Here is a 21,579-nt window from a genome sequence, read left to right as displayed (position 1 = left end):
GGATGTGTAGGTTAGGGTGGATTGGCCGTGCTAAATTGTCCCATAGTGCCCAGGCATGTGCAGGTTAGGGTGGATTGGTCATGCTAAATTGTCCCATAGTGCCCAGGGATGTGCAGGTTAGGGTGGATTGGCCGTGCTAAATTGTCCCATAGTGCCCAGGGATGTGCAGGTTAGGGTGGATTGGCCATGCTAAATTGTCCCATAGTGCCCAGGGATGTGTAGGTTAGGGTGGGATTGGCCGTGCTAAATTGTCCCATAGTGCTCAGGGATGTGCAGGTTAGGGTGAATTGGCCGTGCTAAATTGTCCCATAGTGTCCAGGGATGTGCAGGTCAGGGTGGGATTGGCCGTGCTAAATTGTCCTGTAGTGTCCAGGGATGTGCAGGTTAGGGTGGATTGGCTGTGCTAAATTGTCCCATAGTGCCCAGGGATGTGCAGGTTAGGGTGGATTGGCCATGCTAAATTGTCCCATAGTGTCCAGGGATGTGCAGGTTAGGGTGGATTGGCCGTGCTAAATTGTCCTATAGTGTCCAGGGATGTGCAGGTTAGGGTGGATTGGCTGTGCTAAATTGTCCCATAGTGCCCAGGGATGTGCAGGTTAGGGTGGATTGGCCATGCTAAATTGTCCCATAGTGTCCAGGGATGTGCAGTTTAGGGAGGATTGGCTGTGCTAAATTGTCCCATAGTGCCCAGGGATGTGTAGGTTAGGGTGAATTGGCCATGCTAAATTGTCCCATAGTACCCAGGGATGTGCAGGTTAGGGTGGATTGGCCATGCTAAATTGTCCCATAGTGCCCAGGGATGTGCAGGTTAGGGTGGGTTGGCCATGCTAAATTGTCCCATAGTGCTCTGGGATGTGCAGGTCAGGGTGGGATTGGCCGTGCTAAATTGTCCCATACTGCCCAGGGATGTTCAGGTTAGGGTGAATTGGCCGTGCTAAATTGTCCCATAGTACCCAGGTATGTGCAGTTTAGGGTGGATTGGCCATGCTAAATTGTCCCACAGTGCCTAGGGATGTGCAGGTTAGGGTGGATTGGCCGTGCTAAATTGTCCCATAGTGCCCAGGGATGTGCAGGTTAGGGTGAATTGGCCGTGCTAAATTGTCCCATAGTACCCAGGTATGGTGCAGTTTAGGGTGGATTGGCCATGCTAAATTGTCCCATAGTGCCTAGGGATGTGCAGGTTAGGGTGGATTGGTCATGCTAAATTGTCCCATAGTGCCCAGGGATGTGCAGGTTAGGATGGATTGGTCATGCTAAATTGTCCCATAGTACCCAGGGATGTGCAGGTTAGGGTGGGATTGGCCGTGCTAAATTGTCCCATAGTGCTCAGGGATGTGCAGGTTAGGGTGAATTGGCCGTTCTAAATTGTCCTATAGTGTCCAGGGATGTGCAGGTTAGGGTGGATTGGCTGTGCTAAATTGTCCCATAGTGCCCAGGGATGTGCAGGTTAGGGTGGATTGGCCATGCTAAATTGTCCCATAGTGTCCAGGGATGTGCAGTTTAGGGTGGGATTGGCCGTGCTAAATTGTCCCATCGTGCCCAGGGATGTGCAGGTTAAGGTGGGATTGGCCATGTTAAATTGTCCCATAGTGCCCAGGGATGTGCAGGTTAGGGTGAATTGGCCATGCTAAATTGTCCCATAGTACCCAGGGATGTGCAGGTTAGGGTGGGATTGGCCGTGCTAAATTGTCCCATAGTGCCCAGGGATGTGCAGGTCAGGGTGGATTGGCCATGCTAAATTGTCCCATAGTGCCCAGGGATGTGCAGGTTAGGGTGGGATTGGCCATGCTAAATTGTCCCATAGTGCCCAGGGATGTGCAGGTTAGGGTGGATTGGCCATGCTAAATTCTCCCATAGTGTCCCGGGATGTGCAGGTTAGGGTGGGATTGGCCATGCTAAATTGTCCCATAGTGCCCAGGGATGTGCAGGTTAGGGTGGATTGGCCATGCTAAATTGTCCCATAGTGTCCAGGGATGTGCAGTTTAGGGTGGATTGGCCGTGCTAAATTGTCCCATTGTACCCAGGGATGTGCAGGTTAGGGTGGGATTGGCCGTGCTAAATTGTCCCATAGTGCCCAGGGATGTGCAGGTCAGGGTGGATTGGCCATGCTAAATTGTCCCATAGTGCCCAGGGATGTGCAGGTTAGGGTGGGTTGGCCATGCTAAATTGTCCCATAGTGCTCTGGGATGTGCAGGTTAGGGTGGGATTGGCCATGCTAAATTGTCCCATAGTGCCCAGGGATGTGCAGGTTAGGGTGGATTGGCCATGCTATATTCTCCCATAGTGTCCCGGGATGTGCAGGTTAGGGTGGGATTGGCCATGCTAAATTGTCCCATAGTGCCCAGGGATGTGCAGGTTAGGGTGGGATTGGCCGTGCTAAATTGTCCCATAGTGCCCAGGGATGTGCAGGTTAGGGTGGGTTGGCCATGCTAAATTGTCCCATAGTGCCCAGGGATGTGCAGGTCAGGGTGGGATTGGCCGTGCTAAATTGTCCCATAGTGCCCAGGGATGTGCAGGTTAGGGTGGATTGGCCATGCTAAATTGTCCCATAGTGCCCAGGGATGTGCAGGTTAGGGTGGGTTGGCCATGCTAAATTGTCCCATAGTGCCCAGGGATGTGCAGGTCAGGGTGGATTGGCCATGCTAAATTGTCCCATAGTGCCGAGGGCTGTGCAGGTTAGGGTGGATTGGCCATGCTAAATTGCCCCATAGTGTCCAGGGATGTGCAGGTTAGGGTGGGATTGGCCATGCTAAATTGTCCCATAGTGCCCAGGGATGTGCAGCTTAGGATGGATTGGCCATGCTAAATTGTCCCATAGTGTTCAGGGATGTGCAGGTTAGGGTGGATTGGCCATGCTAAATTGTCCCATAGTGCTCTGGGATGTGCAGGTAAGGGTGGGATTGGCCGTGCTAAATTGTCACATAGTGCCCAGGGATGTGTAGGTTAGGGTGGGATTGGCTGTGCTAAATTGTCCCATAGTGCCCAGGGATGTGCAGGTTAGGGTGGGATTGGCCGTGCTAAATTGTCCCATAGTGTCCAGGGATGTGCAGGTTAGGGTGGGATTGGCCATGTTAAATTGTCCCATAGTGTTCAGGGATGTGCAGGTTAGGGTGGATTGGCCATGCTAAATTGTCCCATAGTGCTCTGGGATGTGCAGGTTAGGGTGGGATTGGCCGTGCTAAATTGTCACATAGTGCCCAGGGATGTGTAGGTTAGGGTGGGATTGGCTGTGCTAAATTGTCCCATAGTGCCCAGGGATGTGCAGGTTAGGGTGGGATTGGCCGTGCTAAATTGTCCCATCGTGCCCAGGGATGTGCAGGTTAGGGTGGGATTGGCCATGTTAAATTGTCACATAGTGCCCAGGGATGTGCAGGTTAGGGTGAATTGGCCATGCTAAATTGTCCCATAGTGCCCAGGGATGTGCAGGTTAGGGTGGATTGGCCATGCTAAATTGTCCCATAGTGCCCAGGGATGTGCAGGTTAGGATGGATTGGTCATGCTAAATTGTCCCATAGTACCCAGGGATGTGCAGGTTAGGGTGGGATTGGCCGTGCTAAATTGTCCCATAGTGCCCAGGGATGTGCAGGTTAGGGTGAATTGGCCATGCTAAATTGTCCCATAGTACCCAGGGATGTGCAGGTTAGGGTGGGATTGGCCGTGCTAAATTGTCCCATAGTGCCCAGGGATGTGCAGGTCAGGGTGGATTGGCCATGCTAAATTGTCCCATAGTGCCCAGGGATGTGCAGGTTAGGGTGGGTTGGCCATGCTAAATTGTCCCATAGTGCTCTGGGATGTGCAGGTTAGGGTGGGATTGGCCATGCTAAATTATCCCATAGTGCCCAGGGATGTGCAGGTTAGGGTGGATTGGCCATGCTAAATTCTCCCATAGTGTCCCGGGATGTGCAGGTTAGGGTGGGATTGGCCATGCTAAATTGTCCCATAGTGCCCAGGGATGTGCAGGTTAGGGTGAATTGGCCATGCTAAATTGTCCCATAGTGCCCAGGGATGTGCAGGTTAGGGTGGATTGGCCATGCTAAATTGTCCCATAGTGCTCTGGGATGTGCAGGTCAGGGTGGGATTGGCCGTGCTAAATTGTCCCATAGTGCCCAGGGATGTGCAGGTTAGGGTGAATTGGCCGTGCTAAATTGTCAAATAGTGTCCAGGGATGTGCAGGTCAGGGTGGGATTGGCCGTGCTAAATTGTCACATAGTGCCCAGGGATGTGCAGGTTAGGGTGGGATTGGCCGTGCTAAATTGTCCCATAGTGCCCAGGGATGTGCAGGTTAGGGTGGGATTGGCCATGCTAAATTGTCCCATAGTACCCAGGTATGGTGCAGTTAGGGTGGATTTGCCATGCTAAATTGTCCCATAGTGCCTAGGGATGTGCAGGTTAGGGTGGATTGGTCATGCTAAATTGTCCCATAGTGCCCGGGGATGTGCAGGTTAGGATGGATTGGTCATGCTAAATTGTCCCATAGTACCCAGGGATGTGCAGGTTAGGGTGGGATTGGCCGTGCTAAATAGTCCCATAGTGCTCAGGGATGTGCAGGTTAGGGTGAATTGGCCGTGCTAAATTGTCCCATAGTGTCCAGGGATGTGCAGGTCAGGGTGGGATTGGCCGTGCTAAATTGTCCCATAGTGCCCAGGGATGTGCAGGTTAGGATGGATTGGTCATGCTAAATTGTCCCATAGTACCCAGGGATGTGCAGGTTAGGGTGGGATTGGCCGTGCTAAATTGTCCCATAGTGTTCAGGGATGTGCAGGTTAGGGTGAATTGGCCGTGCTAAATTGTCCCATAGTGTCCAGGGATGTGCAGGTCAGGGTGGGATTGGCCGTGCTAAATTGTCCCATAGTGCCCAGGGATGTGCAGGTTAGGGTGGGTTGGCCATGCTAAATTGTCCCATAGTGCCCAGGGATGTGCAGGTCAGGGTGGGATTGGCCGTGCTAAATTGTCCCATAGTGCCCAGGAATGTGCAGGTTAGGGTGGATTGGCCGTGCTAAATTGTCCTATAGTGTCCAGGGATGTGCAGGTTAGGGTGGATTGGCTGTGCTAAATTGTCCCATAGTGCCCAGGGATGTGCAGGTTAGGGTGGATTGGCCATGCTAAATTGTCCCATAGTGTCCAGGGATGTGCAGTTTAGGGTGGATTGGCCGTGCTAAATTGTCCCATAGTGCCCAGGGATGTGCAGGTTAGGGTGGATTGGCCATGCTAAATTGTCCCATAGTGTCCAGGGATGTGCAGTTTAGGGTGGATTGGCCGTGCTAAATTGTCCCATAGTACCCAGGGATGTGCAGGTTAGGGTGGGATTGGCCGTGCTAAATTGTCCCATAGTGCCCAGGGATGTGCAGGTCAGGGTGGATTGGCCATGCTAAATTGTCCCATAGTGCCCAGGGATGTGCAGGTTAGGGTGGGTTGGCCATGCTAAATTGTCCCATAGTGCCCAGGGATGTGCAGGTCAGGGTGGATTGGCCATGCTAAATTGTCCCATAGTGCCCAGGGATGTGCAAGTTAGGGTGGGTTGGCCATGCTAAATTGTCCCATAGTGCTCTGGGATGTGCAGGTTAGGGTGGGATTGGCCGTGCTAAATTGTCCCATAGTGCCCAGGGATGTGCAGGTTAGGGTGAATTGGCCGTGCTAAATTGTCCCATAGTGTCCAGGGATGTGCAGGTCAGGGTGGGATTGGCCGTGCTAAATTGTCACATAGTGCCCAGGGATGTGCAGGTTAGGGTGGGATTGGCCACGCTAAATTGTCCCATAGTGCCCAGGGCTGTGCAGGTTAGGGTGGATTGGCCATGCTAAATTGCCCCATAGTGTCCAGGGATGTGCAGGTTAGGGTGGGATTGGCCATGCTAAATTGTCCCATAGTGCCCAGGGATGTGCAGCTTAGGATGGATTGGCCATCCTAAATTGTCCCATAGTGTTCAGGGATGTGCAGGTTAGGGTGGATTGGCCATGCTAAATTGTCCCATAGTGCTCTGGGATGTGCAGGTTAGGGTGGGATTGGCCGTGCTAAATTGTCACATAGTGCCCAGGGATGTGTAGGTTAGGGTGGGATTGGCTGTGCTAAATTGTCCCATAGTGCCCAGGGATGTGCAGGTTAGGGTGGGATTGGCCGTGCTAAATTGTCCCATCGTGCCCAGGGATGTGCAGGTTAGGGTGGGATTGGCCATGTTAAATTGTCCCATAGTGCCCAGGGATGTGCAGGTTAGGATGAATTGGCCATGCTAAATTGTCCCATAGTGCCCAGGGATGTGCAGGTTAGGGTGGATTGGCCATGCTAAATTGTCCCATAGTGTCCAGGGATGTGCAGGTTAGGGTGGATTGGCTGTGCTAAATTGTCCCATACTGCCCAGGGATGTGCAGGTTAGGGTGGATTGGTCATGCTAAATTGTCCCATAGTACCCAGGGATGTGCAGGTTAGGGTGGGATTGGCCGTGCTAAATTGTCCCATAGTGCTCAGGGATGTGCAGGTTAGGGTGAATTGGCCGTGCTAAATTGTCCCATAGTGTCCAGGGATGTGCAGGTCAGGGTGGGATTGGCCGTGCTAAATTGTCCCATAGTGCCCAGGGATGTGCAGGTTAGGGTGGGTTGGCCATGCTAAATTGTCCCATAGTGCCCAGGGATGTGCAGGTCAGGGTGGGATTGGCCGTGCTAAATTGTCCCATAGTGCCCAGGAATTTGCAGGTTAGGGTGGATTGGCCGTGCTAAATTGTCCCATAGTGTCCAGGGATGTGCAGGTCAGGGTGGGATTGGCCGTGCTAAATTGTCCCATAGTGCCCAGGGATGTGCAGGTTAGGGTGGATTGGCCATGCTAAATTGTCCCATAGTGCCCAGGGATGTGCAGGTTAGGATGGATTGGTCATGCTAAATTGTCCCATAGTACCCAGGGATGTGCAGGTTAGGGTGGGATTGGCCGTGCTAAATTGTCCCATAGTGTCCAGGGATGTGCAGGTCAGGGTGGGATTGGCCGTGCTAAATTGTCCCATAGTGCCCAGGGATGTGCAGGTTAGGGTGGATTGGTCATGCTAAATTGTCCCATAGTGCCCAGGGATGTGCAGGTTAGGATGGATTGGTCATGCTAAATTGTCCCATAGTACCCAGGGATGTGCAGGTTAGGGTGGGATTGGCCGTGCTAAATTGTCCCATAGTGTCCAGGGATGTGCAGGTCAGGGTGGGATTGGCCGTGCTAAATTGTCCCATAGTGCCCAGGAATGTGCAGGTTAGGGTGGATTGGCCGTGCTAAATTGTCCTATAGTGTCCAGGGATGTGCAGGTTAGGGTGGATTGGCTGTGCTAAATTGTCCCATAGTGCCCAGGGATGTGCAGGTTAGGGTGGATTGGCCATGCTAAATTGTCCCATAGTGTCCAGGGATGTGCAGTTTAGGGTGGATTGGCCGTGCTAAATTGTCCCATAGTGCCCAGGGATGTGCAGGTTAGGGTGGATTGGCCATGCTAAATTGTCCCATAGTGTCCAGGGATGTGCAGTTTAGGGTGGATTGGCCGTGCTAAATTGTCCCATAGTACCCAGGGATGTGCAGGTTAGGGTGGGATTGGCCGTGCTAAATTGTCCCATAGTGCCCAGGGATGTGCAGGTCAGGGTGGATTGGCCATGCTAAATTGTCCCATAGTGCCCAGGGATGTGCAGGTTAGGGTGGGTTGGCCATGCTAAATTGTCCCATAGTGCCCAGGGATGTGCAGGTCAGGGTGGATTGGCCATGCTAAATTGTCCCATAGTGCCCAGGGATGTGCAAGTTAGGGTGGGTTGGCCATGCTAAATTGTCCCATAGTGCTCTGGGATGTGCAGGTTAGGGTGGGATTGGCCGTGCTAAATTGTCCCATAGTGCCCAGGGATGTGCAGGTTAGGGTGAATTGGCCGTGCTAAATTGTCCCATAGTGTCCAGGGATGTGCAGGTCAGGGTGGGATTGGCCGTGCTAAATTGTCACATAGTGCCCAGGGATGTGCAGGTTAGGGTGGGATTGGCCACGCTAAATTGTCCCATAGTGCCCAGGGCTGTGCAGGTTAGGGCGGATTGGCCATGCTAAATTGTCCCATAGTGCCCAGGAATGTGTAGGTTAGGGTGTATTGGCCATGCTAAATTGTCCCATAGTGCTCTGGGATGTGCAGGTCAGGGTGGGATTGGCCGTGCTAAATTGTCCCATAGTGTCCAGGGATGTGCAGGTTAGGGTGGGATTGGCCGTGCTAAATTGTCACATAGTGCCCAGGGATGTGCAGGTTAGGCTGGGATTGGCCATGCTAAATTGTCCCATAGTGCCCAGGGATGTGCAGGTTAGGGTGGATTGGCCATGCTAAATTGTCCCATAGTACCCAGGTATGGTGCAGTTAGGGTGGATTGGCCATGCTAAATTGTCCCATAGTGCCTATGGATGTGCAGGTTAGGGTGGATTGGTCATGCTAAATTGTCCCATAGTGCCCAGGGATGTGCAGGTTAGGATGGATTGGTCATGCTAAATTGTCCCATAGTACCCAGGGATGTGCAGGTTAGGGTGGGATTGGCCGTGCTAAATTGTCCCATAGTGCTCAGGGATGTGCAGGTTAGGGTGAATTGGCCGTGCTAAATTGTCCCATAGTGTCCAGGGATGTGCAGGTCAGGGTGGGTTTGGCCGTGCTAAATTGTCCCATAGTGCCCAGGGATGTGCAGGTTAGGGTGGATTGGTCATGCTAAATTGTCCCATAGTGCCCAGGGATGTGCAGGTTAGGATGGATTGGTCATGCTAAATTGTCCCATAGTACCCAGGGATGTGCAGGTTAGGGTGGGATTGGCCGTGCTAAATTGTCCCATAGTGTCCAGGGATGTGCAGGTCAGGGTGGGATTGGCCGTGCTAAATTGTCCCATAGTGCCCAGGGATGTGCAGGTTAGGGTGGGTTGGCCATGCTAAATTGTCCCATAGTGCCCAGGGATGTGCAGGTCAGGGTGGGATTGGCCGTGCTAAATTGTCCCATAGTGCCCAGGAATGTGCAGGTTAGGGTGGATTGGCCGTGCTAAATTGTCCTATAGTGTCCAGGGATGTGCAGGTTAGGGTGGATTGGCTGTGCTAAATTGTCCCATAGTGCCCAGGGATGTGCAGGTTAGGGTGGATTGGCCATGCTAAATTGTCCCATAGTGTCCAGGGATGTGCAGTTTAGGGTGGATTGGCCGTGCTAAATTGTCCCATAGTGCCCAGGGATGTGCAGGTTAGGGTGGATTGGCCATGCTAAATTGTCCCATAGTGTCCAGGGATGTGCAGTTTAGGGTGGATTGGCCGTGCTAAATTGTCCCATAGTACCCAGGGATGTGCAGGTTAGGGTGGGATTGGCCGTGCTAAATTGTCCCATAGTGCCCAGGGATGTGCAGGTCAGGGTGGATTGGCCATGCTAAATTGTCCCATAGTGCCCAGGGATGTGCAGGTTAGGGTGGGTTGGCCATGCTAAATTGTCCCATAGTGCCCAGGGATGTGCAGGTCAGGGTGGATTGGCCATGCTAAATTGTCCCATAGTGCCCAGGGATGTGCAAGTTAGGGTGGGTTGGCCATGCTAAATTGTCCCATAGTGCTCTGGGATGTGCAGGTTAGGGTGGGATTGGCCGTGCTAAATTGTCCCATAGTGCCCAGGGATGTGCAGGTTAGGGTGAATTGGCCGTGCTAAATTGTCCCATAGTGTCCAGGGATGTGCAGGTCAGGGTGGGATTGGCCGTGCTAAATTGTCACATAGTGCCCAGGGATGTGCAGGTTAGGGTGGGATTGGCCACGCTAAATTGTCCCATAGTGCCCAGGGCTGTGCAGGTTAGGGTGGATTGGCCATGCTAAATTGCCCCATAGTGTCCAGGGATGTGCAGGTTAGGGTGGATTGGCCATGCTAAATTGTCCCATAGTGCCCAGGGATGTGCAGCTTAGGATGGATTGGCCATCCTAAATTGTCCCATAGTGTTCAGGGATGTGCAGGTTAGGGTGGATTGGCCATGCTAAATTGTCCCATAGTGCTCTGGGATGTGCAGGTTAGGGTGGGATTGGCCGTGCTAAATTGTCACATAGTGCCCAGGGATGTGTAGGTTAGGGTGGGATTGGCTGTGCTAAATTGTCCCATAGTGCCCAGGGATGTGCAGGTTAGGGTGGGATTGGCAGTGCTAAATTGTCCCATCGTGCCCAGGGATGTGCAGGTTAGGGTGGGATTGGCCATGTTAAATTGTCCCATAGTGCCCAGGGATGTGCAGGTTAGGATGAATTGGCCATGCTAAATTGTCCCATAGTGCCCAGGGATGTGCAGGTTAGGGTGGATTGGCCATGCTAAATTGTCCCATAGTGTCCAGGGATGTGCAGGTTAGGGTGGATTGGCTGTGCTAAATTGTCCCATACTGCCCAGGGATGTGCAGGTTAGGGTGGATTGGCCATGCTAAATTGTCCCATAGTACCCAGGGATGTGCAGGTTAGGGTGGGATTGGCCGTGCTAAATTGTCCCATAGTGCTCAGGGATGTGCAGGTTAGGGTGAATTGGCCGTGCTAAATTGTCCCATAGTGCCCAGGGATGTGCAGGTCAGGGTGGGATTGGCCGTGCTAAATTGTCCCATAGTGCCCAGGAATTTGCAGGTTAGGGTGGATTGGCCGTGCTAAATTGTCCTATAGTGTCCAGGGATGTGCAGGTTAGGGTGGATTGGCTGTGCTAAATTGTCCCATAGTGCCCAGGGATGTGCAGGTTAGGGTGAATTGGCCATGCTAAATTGTCCCATAGTACCCAGGGATGTGCAGGTTAGGGTGGGATTGGCCGTGCTAAATTGTCCCATAGTGCCCAGGGATGTGCAGGTCAGGGTGGATTGGCCATGCTAAATTGTCCCATAGTGCCCAGGGATGTGCAGGTTAGGGTGGGTTGGCCATGCTAAATTGTCCCATAGTGCTCTGGGATGTGCAGGTCAGGGTGGGATTGGCCGTGCTAAATTGTCACATAGTGCCCAGGGATGTGCAGGTTAGGCTGGGATTGGCCATGCTAAATTGTCCCATAGTGCCCAGGGATGTGCAGGTTAGGGTGGGATTGGCCATGCTAAATTGTCCCATAGTACCCAGGTATGGTGCAGTTAGGGTGGATTGGCCATGCTAAATTGTCCCATAGTGCCTATGGATGTGCAGGTTAGGGTGGATTGGTCATGCTAAATTGTCCCATAGTGCCCAGGGATGTGCAGGTTAGGATGGATTGGTCATGCTAAATTGTCCCATAGTACCCAGGGATGTGCAGGTTAGGGTGGGATTGGCCGTGCTAAATTGTCCCATAGTGCTCAGGGATGTGCAGGTTAGGGTGAATTGGCCGTGCTAAATTGTCCCATAGTGTCCAGGGATGTGCAGGTCAGGGTGGGATTGGCCGTGCTAAATTGTCCCATAGTGCCCAGGGATGTGCAGGTTAGGGTGGATTGGTCATGCTAAATTGTCCCATAGTACCCAGGGATGTGCAGGTTAGGGTGGGATTGGCCGTGCTAAATTGTCCCATAGTGCTCAGGGATGTGCAGGTTAGGGTGAATTGGCCGTGCTAAATTGTCCCATAGTGTCCAGGGATGTGCAGGTCAGGGTGGGATTGGCCGTGCTAAATTGTCCCATAGTGCCCAGGGATGTGCAGGTTAGGGTGGGCTGGCCATGCTAAATTGTCCCATAGTGCCCAGGGATGTGCAGGTCAGGGTGGGATTGGCCGTGCTAAATTGTCCCAAAGTGCCCAGGAATGTGCAGGTTAGGGTGGATTGGCCGTGCTAAATTGTCCTATAGTGTCCAGGGATGTGCAGGTTAGGGTGGATTGGCTGTGCTAAATTGTCCCATAGTGCCCAGGGATGTGCAGGTTAGGGTGGATTGGCCATGCTAAATAGTCCCATAGTGTCCAGGGATGTGCAGTTTAGGGTGGATTGGCCGTGCTAAATTGTCCCATAGTACCCAGGGATGTGCAGGTTAGGGTGGGATTGGCCGTGCTAAATTGTCCCATAGTGCCCAGGGATGTGCAGGTCAGGGTGGATTGGCCATGCTAAATTGTCCCATAGTGCCCAGGGATGTGCAGGTTAGGGTGGGTTGGCCATGCTAAATTGTCCCACAGTGCCCAGGGATGTGCAGGTCAGGGTGGATTGGCCATGCTAAATTGTCCCATAGTGCCCAGGGATGTGCAGGTTAGGGTGGGTTGGCCATGCTAAATTGTCCCATAGTGCTCTGGGATGTGCAGGTTAGGGTGGGATTGGCCGTGCTAAATTGTCCCATAGTGCCCAGGGATGTGCAGGTTAGGGTGAATTGGCCGTGCTAAATTGTCCCATAGTGTCCAGGGATGTGCAGGTCAGGGTGGGATTGGCCGTGCTAAATTGTCACATAGTGCCCAGGGATGTGCATGTTAGGTTGGGATTGGCCGTGCTAAATTGTCCCATAGTGTTCAGGGATGTGCAGGTTAGGGTGGATTGGCCATGCTAAATTGTCCCATAGTGCTCTGGGATGTGCAGGTTAGGGTGGGATTGGCCGTGCTAAATTGTCACATAGTGCCCAGGGATGTGTAGGTTAGGGTGGGATTGGCTGTGCTAAATTGTCCCATAGTGCCCAGGGATGTGCAGGTTCGGGTGGGATTGGCCGTGCTAAATTGTCCTATCGTGCCCAGGGATGTGCAGGTTAGGGTGGGATTGGCCATGTTAAATTGTCCCATAGTGCCCAGGGATGTGCAGGTTAGGGTGAATTGGCCATGCTAAATTGTCCCATCGTACCCAGGGATGTGCAGGTTAGGGTGGGATTGGCCGTGCTAAATTGTCCCATAGTGCCCAGGGATGTGCAGGTCAGGGTGGATTGGCCATGCTAAATTGTCCCATAGTGCCCAGGGATGTGCAGGTTAGGGTGGGTTGGCTATGCTAAATTGTCCCATAGTGCTCTGGGATGTGCAGGTTAGGGTGGGATTGGCCGTGCTAAATTGTCCCATAGTGCCCAGGGATGTGCAGGTTAGGGTGAATTGGCCATGCTAAATTGTCCCATAGTGTCCAGGGATGTGCAGGTCAGGGTGGGATTGGCCGTGCTAAATTGTCCCATAGTGCCCAGGGATGTGCAGGTTAGGGTGGGATTGGCCGTGCTAAATTGTCCCATAGTGCCCAGGGATGTGCAGGTTAGGGTGGGATTGGCCACGCTAAATTGTCCCATAGTGCCCAGGGCTGTGCAGGTTAGGGTGGATTGGCCATGCTAAATTGCCCCATAGTGTCCAGGGATATGCAGGTTAGGGTGGGATTGGCCATGCTAAATTGTCCCATAGTGCCCAGGGATGTGCAGCTTAGGATGGATTGGCCATGCTAAATTGTCCCATAGTGTTCAGGGATGTGCAGGTTAGGGTGGATTGGCCATGCTAAATTGTCCCATAGTGCTCTGGGATGTGCAGGTTAGGGTGGGATTGGCCGTGCTAAATTGTCACATAGTGCCCAGGGATGTGCAGGTTAGGGTGGGATTGGCCGTGCTAAATTGTCCCATCGTGCCCAGGGATGTGCAGGTTAGGGTGGATTGGCCATGTTAAATTGTCCCATAGTGCCCAGGGCTGTGCAGGTTAGGGTGGATTGGCCATGCTAAATTGTCACATAGTGCCCAGGGATGTGCAGGTTAGGGTGAATTGGCCATGTTAAATTGTCCCATAGTGTCCAGGGATGTGCAGGTTAGGGTGAATTGGCCGTGCTAAATTGTCCCATAGTGCCCAGGGATGTGCAGGTTAGGGTGGCTTGGCCATGCTAAATTGTCCCATAGTGCCCAGGGATGTGTAGGTTAGGGTGGATTGGCCGTGCTATATTGTCCCATACTGCCCAGGGATGTGCAGGTTAGGGTGGGATTGGCCGTGCTAAATTGTCCCATAGTGTCCAGGGATGTGCAGGTTAGGGTGAATTGGCCATGCTAAATTGTCCCATAGTGTCCAGGGATGTGCAGGTCAGGGTGGGATTGGCCGTGCTAAATTGTCCCATAGTGCCCAGGGATGTGCAGGTTAGGGTGGGATTGGCCGTGCTAAATTGTCCCATAGTGCCCAGGGATGTGCAGGTTAGGGTGGGATTGGCCACGCTAAATTGTCCCATAGTGCCCAGGGCTGTGCAGGTTAGGGTGGATTGGCCATGCTAAATTGCCCCATAGTGTCCAGGGATATGCAGGTTAGGGTGGGATTGGCCATGCTAAATTGTCCCATAGTGCCCAGGGATGTGCAGCTTAGGATGGATTGGCCATGCTAAATTGTCCCATAGTGTTCAGGGATGTGCAGGTTAGGGTGGATTGGCCATGCTAAATTGTCCCATAGTGCTCTGGGATGTGCAGGTTAGGGTGGGATTGGCCGTGCTAAATTGTCACATAGTGCCCAGGGATGTGCAGGTTAGGGTGGGATTGGCCGTGCTAAATTGTCCCATCGTGCCCAGGGATGTGCAGGTTAGGGTGGATTGGCCATGTTAAATTGTCCCATAGTGCCCAGGGCTGTGCAGGTTAGGGTGGATTGGCCATGCTAAATTGTCCCATAGTGCCCAGGGATGTGCAGGTTAGGGTGAATTGGCCGTGTTAAATTGTCCCATAGTGTCCAGGGATGTGCAGGTTAGGGTGAATTGGCCGTGCTAAATTGTCCCATAGTGCCCAGGGATGTGCAGGTGAGGGTGGCTTGGCCATGCTAAATTGTCCCATAGTGCCCAGGGATGTGTAGGTTAGGGTGGATTGGCCGTGCTAAATTGTCCCATACTGCCCAGGGATGTGCAGGTTAGGGTGGATTGGCCGTGCTAAATTGTCCCATAGTGTCCAGGGATGTGCAGGTTAGGGTGGATTGGCCATGCTAAATTGTCCCATAGTGCCCAGGGATGTGCAGGTTAGGGTGGATTGGCCATGCTAAATTGTCCCATAGTGTCCAGGGATGTGCAGGTTAGGGTGGGATTGGCCATGCTAAATTGTCCCATAGTGCCCAGGGATGTGCAGGTTAGGGTGGATTGGCCATGCTAAATTGTCCCATAGTGCCCATGAATGTGTAGGTTAGGGTGTATTGGCCATGCTAAATTGTCCCATAGTGCCCAGGGATGTGCAGGTTAGGGTGGATTGGCCATGCTAAATTGCCCCATCGTGTCCAGGGATGTGCAGGTTAGGGTGGATTGGCCATGCTAAATTGTCCCGTAGTGTCCAGGGATGTGCAGGTTAGGGTGGATTGGCCATGCCAAATTGTCCCATAGTGCCCAGGGATGTGCAGGTTAGGGTGGATTGGCCATGCTAAATTGTCCCGTAGTGTCCAGGGATGTGCAGGTTAGGGTGGATTGGCCATGCTAAATTGTCCCATAGTGTCCAGGGATGTGCAGGTTAGGGTGGATTGGCCATGCTAAATTGTCCCATAGTGCCCAGGGATGTGTAGGTTAGGGTGGATTGGCCGTGCTAAATTGTCCCATAGTGCCCAGGCATGTGCAGTTTAGGGTGGATTGACCACGCTAAATTGTCCCATAGTGCCCAGTGATGTGCAGGTTAGGGTGGATTGGCCATGCTAAATTGTCCCATAGTGTCCAGGGATGTACAGGTTAGGGTGGATTGGCCGTGCTAAATTGTCCCATAGTGCCCAGGGATGTGCAGGTTAGGGTGGATTGGCCATGCTAAATTGTCCCATAGTGCCCAGGGATGTGTAGGTTAGGGTGGATTGGCCGTGCTAAATTGTCCCATAGTGCCCAGGCATGTGCAGTTTAGGGTGGATTGACCACGCTAAATTGTCCCATAGTGCCCAGTGATGTGCAGGTTAGGGTGGATTGGCCATGCTAAATTGTCCCATAGTGTCCAGGGATGTACAGGTTAGGGTGGATTGGCCGTGCTAAATTGTCCCATAGTGCCCAGGCATGTGCAGGTTAGGGTGGATTGGTCATGCTAAATTGTCCCATAGTGCCCAGGGATGTGCAGGTTAGGGTGGATTGGCCGTGCTAAATTGTCCCATAGTGCCCAGGGATGTGCAGGTTAGGGTGGATTGGCCATGCTAAATTGTCCCATAGTGCCCAGGGATGTGTAGATTAGGGTGGGATTGGCCGTGCTAAATTGTCCCATAGTGCTCAGGGATGTGCAGGTTAGGGTGAATTGGCCGTGCTAAATTGTCCCATAGTGTCCAGGGATGTGCAGGTCAGGGTGGGATTGGCCGTGCTAAATTGTCCTGTAGTGTCCAGGGATGTGCAGGTTAGGGTGGATTGGCTGTGCTAAATTGTCCCATAGTGTCCAGGGATGTGCAGGTTAGGGTGGGATTGGCCATGCTAAATTGTCCCATAGTGCCCAGGGATGTGCAGGTTAGGGTGGATTGGCCATGCTAAATTGTCCCATAGTGCCCAGGAATGTGTAGGTTAGGGTGTATTGGCCATGCTAAATTGTCCCATAGTGCCCAGGGATGTGCAGGTTAGGGTGGATTGGCCATGCTAAATTGTCCCGTAGTGTCCAGGGATGTGCAGGTTAGGGTGGATTGGCCATGCCAAATTGTCCCATAGTGCCCAGGGATGTGCAGGTTAGGGTGGATTGGCCATGCTAAATTGTCCCGTAGTGTCCAGGGATGTGCAGGTTAGGGTGGATTGGCCATGCTAAATTGTCCCATAGTGTCCAGGGATGTGCAGGTTAGGGTGGATTGGCCATGCTAAATTGTCCCATAGTGCCCAGGGATGTGTAGGTTAGGGTGGATTGGCCGTGCTAAATTGTCCCATAGTGCCCAGGCATGTGCAGTTTAGGGTGGATTGACCACGCTAAATTGTCCCATAGTGCCCAGTGATGTGCAGGTTAGGGTGGATTGGCCATGCTAAATTGTCCCATAGTGTCCAGGGATGTACAGGTTAGGGTGGATTGGCCGTGCTAAATTGTCCCATAGTGCCCAGGGATGTGCAGGTTAGGGTGGATTGGCCATGCTAAATTGTCCCATAGTGCCCAGGGATGTGTAGGTTAGGGTGGATTGGCCGTGCTAAATTGTCCCATAGTGCCCAGGCATGTGCAGTTTAGGGTGGATTGACCACGCTAAATTGTCCCATAGTGCCCAGTGATGTGCAGGTTAGGGTGGATTGGCCATGCTAAATTGTCCCATAGTGTCCAGGGATGTACAGGTTAGGGTGGATTGGCCGTGCTAAATTGTCCCATAGTGCCCAGGCATGTGCAGGTTAGGGTGGATTGGTCATGCTAAATTGTCCCATAGTGCCCAGGGATGTGCAGGTTAGGGTGGATTGGCCATGCTAAATTGTCCCATAGTGCCCAGGGATGTGCAGGTTAGGGTGGATTGGCCATGCTAAATTGTCCCATAGTGTCCAGGGATGTGCAGGTCAGGGTGGGATTGGCCGTGCTAAATTGTCCTGTAGTGTCCAGGGATGTGCAGGTTAGGGTGGATTGGCTGTGCTAAATTGTCCCATAGTGTCCAGGGATGTGCAGGTTAGGGTGGGATTGGCCATGCTAAATTGTCCCATAGTGCCCAGGGATGTGCAGGTTAGGGTGGATTGGCCATGCTAAATTGTCCCATAGTGCCCAGGAATGTGTAGGTTAGGGTGTATTGGCCTTGCTAAATTGTCCCATAGTGCCCAGGGATGTGCAGTTTAGGGTGGATTGGCCATGCTAAATTGCCCCATCGTGTCCAGGGATGTGCAGGTTAGGGTGGATTGGCCATGCTAAATTGTCCCGTAGTGTCCAGGGATGTGCAGGTTAGGGTGGATTGGCCATGCCAAATTGTCCCATAGTGCCCAGGGATGTGCAGGTTAGGGTGGATTGGCCATGCTAAATTGTCCCGTAGTGTCCAGGGATGTGCAGGTTAGGGTGGATTGGCCATGCTAAATTGTCCCATAGTGTCCAGGGATGTGCAGGTTAGGGTGGATTGGCCATGCTAAATTGTCCCATAGTGCCCAGGGATGTGTAGGTTAGGGTGGATTGGCCGTGCTAAATTGTCCCATAGTGCCCAGGCATGTGCAGTTTAGGGTGGATTGACCACGCTAAATTGTCCCATAGTGCCCAGTGATGTGCAGGTTAGGGTGGATTGGCCATGCTAAATTGTCCCATAGTGTCCAGGGATGTGCAGGTTAGGGTGGATTGGCCGTGCTAAATTGTCCCATAGTGCCCAGGGATGTGCAGGTTAGGGTGGATTGGTCATGCTAAATTGTCCCATAGTGCCCAGGGATGTGCAGGTTAGGGTGGATTGGCCGTGCTAAATTGTCCCATAGTGCCCAGGGATGTGCAGGTTAGGGTGGATTGGCCATGCTAAATTGTCCCATAGTGCCCAGGGATGTGTAGGTTAGTGTGGGATTGACCACGCTAAATTGTCCCATAGTGCCCAGGGATGTGCAGGTTAGGGTGGATTGGCCATGCTAAATTGTCCCATAGTGTCCAGGGATGTGCAGGTTAGGGTGGATTGGCCGTGCTAAATTGTCCCATAGTGCCCAGGCATGTGCAGGTTAGGGTGGATTGGTCATGCTAAATTGTCCCATAGTGCCCAGGGATGTGCAGGTTAGGGTGGATTGGCCGTGCTAAATTGTCCCATAGTGCCCAGGGATGTGCAGGTTAGGGTGGATTGGCCATGCTAAATTGTCCCATAGTGCCCAGGGATGTGTAGGTTAGGGTGGATTGGCCGTGCTAAATTGTCCCATAGTGTCCAGGGATGTGCAGGTCAGGGTGGGATTGGCCGTGCTAAATTGTCCTGTAGTGTCCAGGGATGTGCAGGTTAGGGTGGATTGGCTGTGCTAAATTGTCCCATAGTGCCCAGGGATGTGCAGGTTAGGGTGGATTGGCCATGCTAAATTGTCCCATAGTGTCCAGGGATGTGCAGGTTAGGGTGGATTGGCCGTGCTAAATTGTCCTATAGTGTCCAGGGATGTGCAGGTTAGGGTGGATTGGCCGTGCTAAATTGTCCCATAGTGCCCAGGGATGTGCAGGTTAGGGTGGATTGGCCATGCTAAATTGTCCCATAGTGTCCAGGGATGTGTAGGTTAGGGTGAATTGGCCATGCTAAATTGTCCCATAGTACCCAGGGATGTGCAGGTTAGGGTGGGATTGGCCGTGCTAAATTGTCCCATAGTGCCCAGGGATGTGCAGGTCAGGGTGGATTGGCCATGCTAAATTGTCCCATAGTGCCCAGGGATGTGCAGGTTAGGGTGGGTTGGCCATGCTAAATTGTCCCATAGTGCTCTGGGATGTGCAGGTCAGGGTGGGATTGGCCGTGCTAAATTGTCCCATAGTGCCCAGGGATGTGCAGGTTAGGGTGAATTGGCCGTGCTAAATTGTCCCATAGTACCCAGGTATGGTGCAGTTTAGGGTGGATTGGCCATGCTAAATTGTCCCATAGTGCCTAGGGATGTGCAGGTTAGGGTGGATTGGTCATGCTAAATTGTCCCATAGTGCCCAGGGATGTGCAGGTTAGGATGGATTGGTCATGCTAAATTGTCCCATAGTACCCAGGGATGTGCAGGTTAGGGTGGGATTGGCCGTGCTAAATTGTCCCATAGTGCTCAGGGATGTGCAGGTTAGGGTGAATTGGCCGTGCTAAATTGTCCCATAGTGTCCAGGGATGTGCAGGTCAGGGTGGGATTGGCCGTGCTAAATTGTCCCATAGTGCCCAGGGATGTGCAGGTTAGGGTGGGTTGGCCATGCTAAATTGTCCCATAGTGCCCAGGGATGTGCAGGTCAGGGTGGGATTGGCCGTGCTAAATTGTCCCATAGTGCCCAGGCATGTGCAGGTTAGGGTGGATTGGCCGTGCTAAATTGTCCTATAGTGTCCAGGGATGTGCAGGTTAGGGTGGATTGGCCATGCTAAATTGTCCCATAGTGTCCAGGGATGTGCAGTTTAGGGTGGATTGGCCGTGCTAAATTGTCCCATAGTGCCCAGGGATGTGTAGGTTAGGGTGGGATTGGCTGTGCTAAATTGTCCCATAGTGCCCAGGGATGTGCAGGTTAGGGTGAATTGGCCATGCTAAATTGTCCCATAGTACCCAGGGATGTGCAGGTTAGGGTGGGATTGGCCGTGCTAAATTGTCCCATAGTGCCCAGGGATGTGCAGGTCAGGGTGGATTGGCCATGCTAAATTGTCCCATAGTGCCCAGGGATGTGTAGGTTAGGGTGGATTGGCCGTGCTAAATTGTCCCATAGTGCCCAGGGATGTGTAGGTTAGGGTGGATTGGCCGTGCTAAATTGTCCCATAGTGCCCAGGCATGTGCAGTTTAGGGTGGATTGACCACGCTAAATTGTCCCATAGTGCCCAGTGATGTGCAGGTTAGGGTGGATTGGCCATGCTAAATTGTCCCATAGTGTCCAGGGATGTACAGGTTAGGGTGGATTGGCCGTGCTAAATTGTCCCATAGTGCCCAGGGATGTGCAGGTTAGGGTGGATTGGTCATGCTAAATTGTCCCATAGTGCCCAGGGATGTGCAGGTTAGGGTGGATTGGCCGTGCTAAATTGTCCCATAGTGCCCAGGGATGTGCAGGTTAGGGTGGATTGGCCATGCTAAATTGTCCCATAGTGCCCAGGGATGTGTAGGTTAGTGTGGGATTGACCACGCTAAATTGTCCCATAGTGCCCAGTGATGTGCAGGTTAGGGTGGATTGGCCATGCTAAATTGTCCCATAGTGTCCAGGGATGTACAGGTTAGGGTGGATTGGCCGTGCTAAATTGTCCCATAGTGCCCAGGCATGTGCAGGTTAGGGTGGATTGGTCATGCTAAATTGTCCCATAGTGCCCAGGGATGTGCAGGTTAGGGTGGATTGGCCGTGCTAAATTGTCCCATAGTGCCCAGGGATGTGCAGGTTAGGGTGGATTGGCCATGCTAAATTGTCCCATAGTGCCCAGGGATGTGTAGGTTAGGGTGGGATTGGCCGTGCTAAATTGTCCCATAGTGTCCAGGGATGTGCAGGTCAGGGTGGGATTGGCCGTGCTAAATTGTCCTGTAGTGTCCAGGGATGTGCAGGTTAGGGTGGATTGGCTGTGCTAAATTGTCCCATAGTGCCCAGGGATGTGCAGGTTAGGGTGGATTGGCCATGCTAAATTGTCCCATAGTGTCCAGGGATGTGCAGGTTAGGGTGGATTGGCCGTGCTAAATTGTCCTATAGTGTCCAGGGATGTGCAGGTTAGGGTGGATTGGCTGTGCTAAATTGTCCCATAGTGCCCAGGGATGTGCAGGTTAGGGTGGATTGGCCATGCTAAATTGTCCCATAGTGTCCAGGGATGTGTAGGTTAGGGTGAATTGGCCATGCTAAATTGTCCCATAGTACCCAGGGATGTGCAGGTTAGGGTGGGATTGGCCGTGCTAAATTGTCCCATAGTGCCCAGGGATGTGCAGGTCAGGGTGGATTGGCCATGCTAAATTGTCCCATAGTGCCCAGGGATGTGCAGGTTAGGGTGGGTTGGCCATGCTAAATTGTCCCATAGTGCTCTGGGATGTGCAGGTCAGGGTGGGATTGGCCGTGCTAAATTGTCCCATAGTGCCCAGGGATGTGCAGGTTAGGGTGAATTGGCCGTGCTAAATTGTCCCATAGTACCCAGGTATGGTGCAGTTTAGGGTGGATTGGCCATGCTAAATTGTCCCATAGTGCCTAGGGATGTGCAGGTTAGGGTGGATTGGTCATGCTAAATTGTCCCATAGTGCCCAGGGATGTGCAGGTTAGGATGGATTGGTCATGCTAAATT

The sequence above is a fragment of the Hemiscyllium ocellatum genome, chromosome X (genome assembly GCF_020745735.1).
Source record: "Hemiscyllium ocellatum isolate sHemOce1 chromosome X, sHemOce1.pat.X.cur, whole genome shotgun sequence".
NCBI classification, from domain to species: Eukaryota; Metazoa; Chordata; class Chondrichthyes; order Orectolobiformes; family Hemiscylliidae; genus Hemiscyllium; species Hemiscyllium ocellatum.
The sequence above is the reverse complement of the archived record's forward strand: the minus strand, read 5'-3'. Positions refer to the sequence as shown.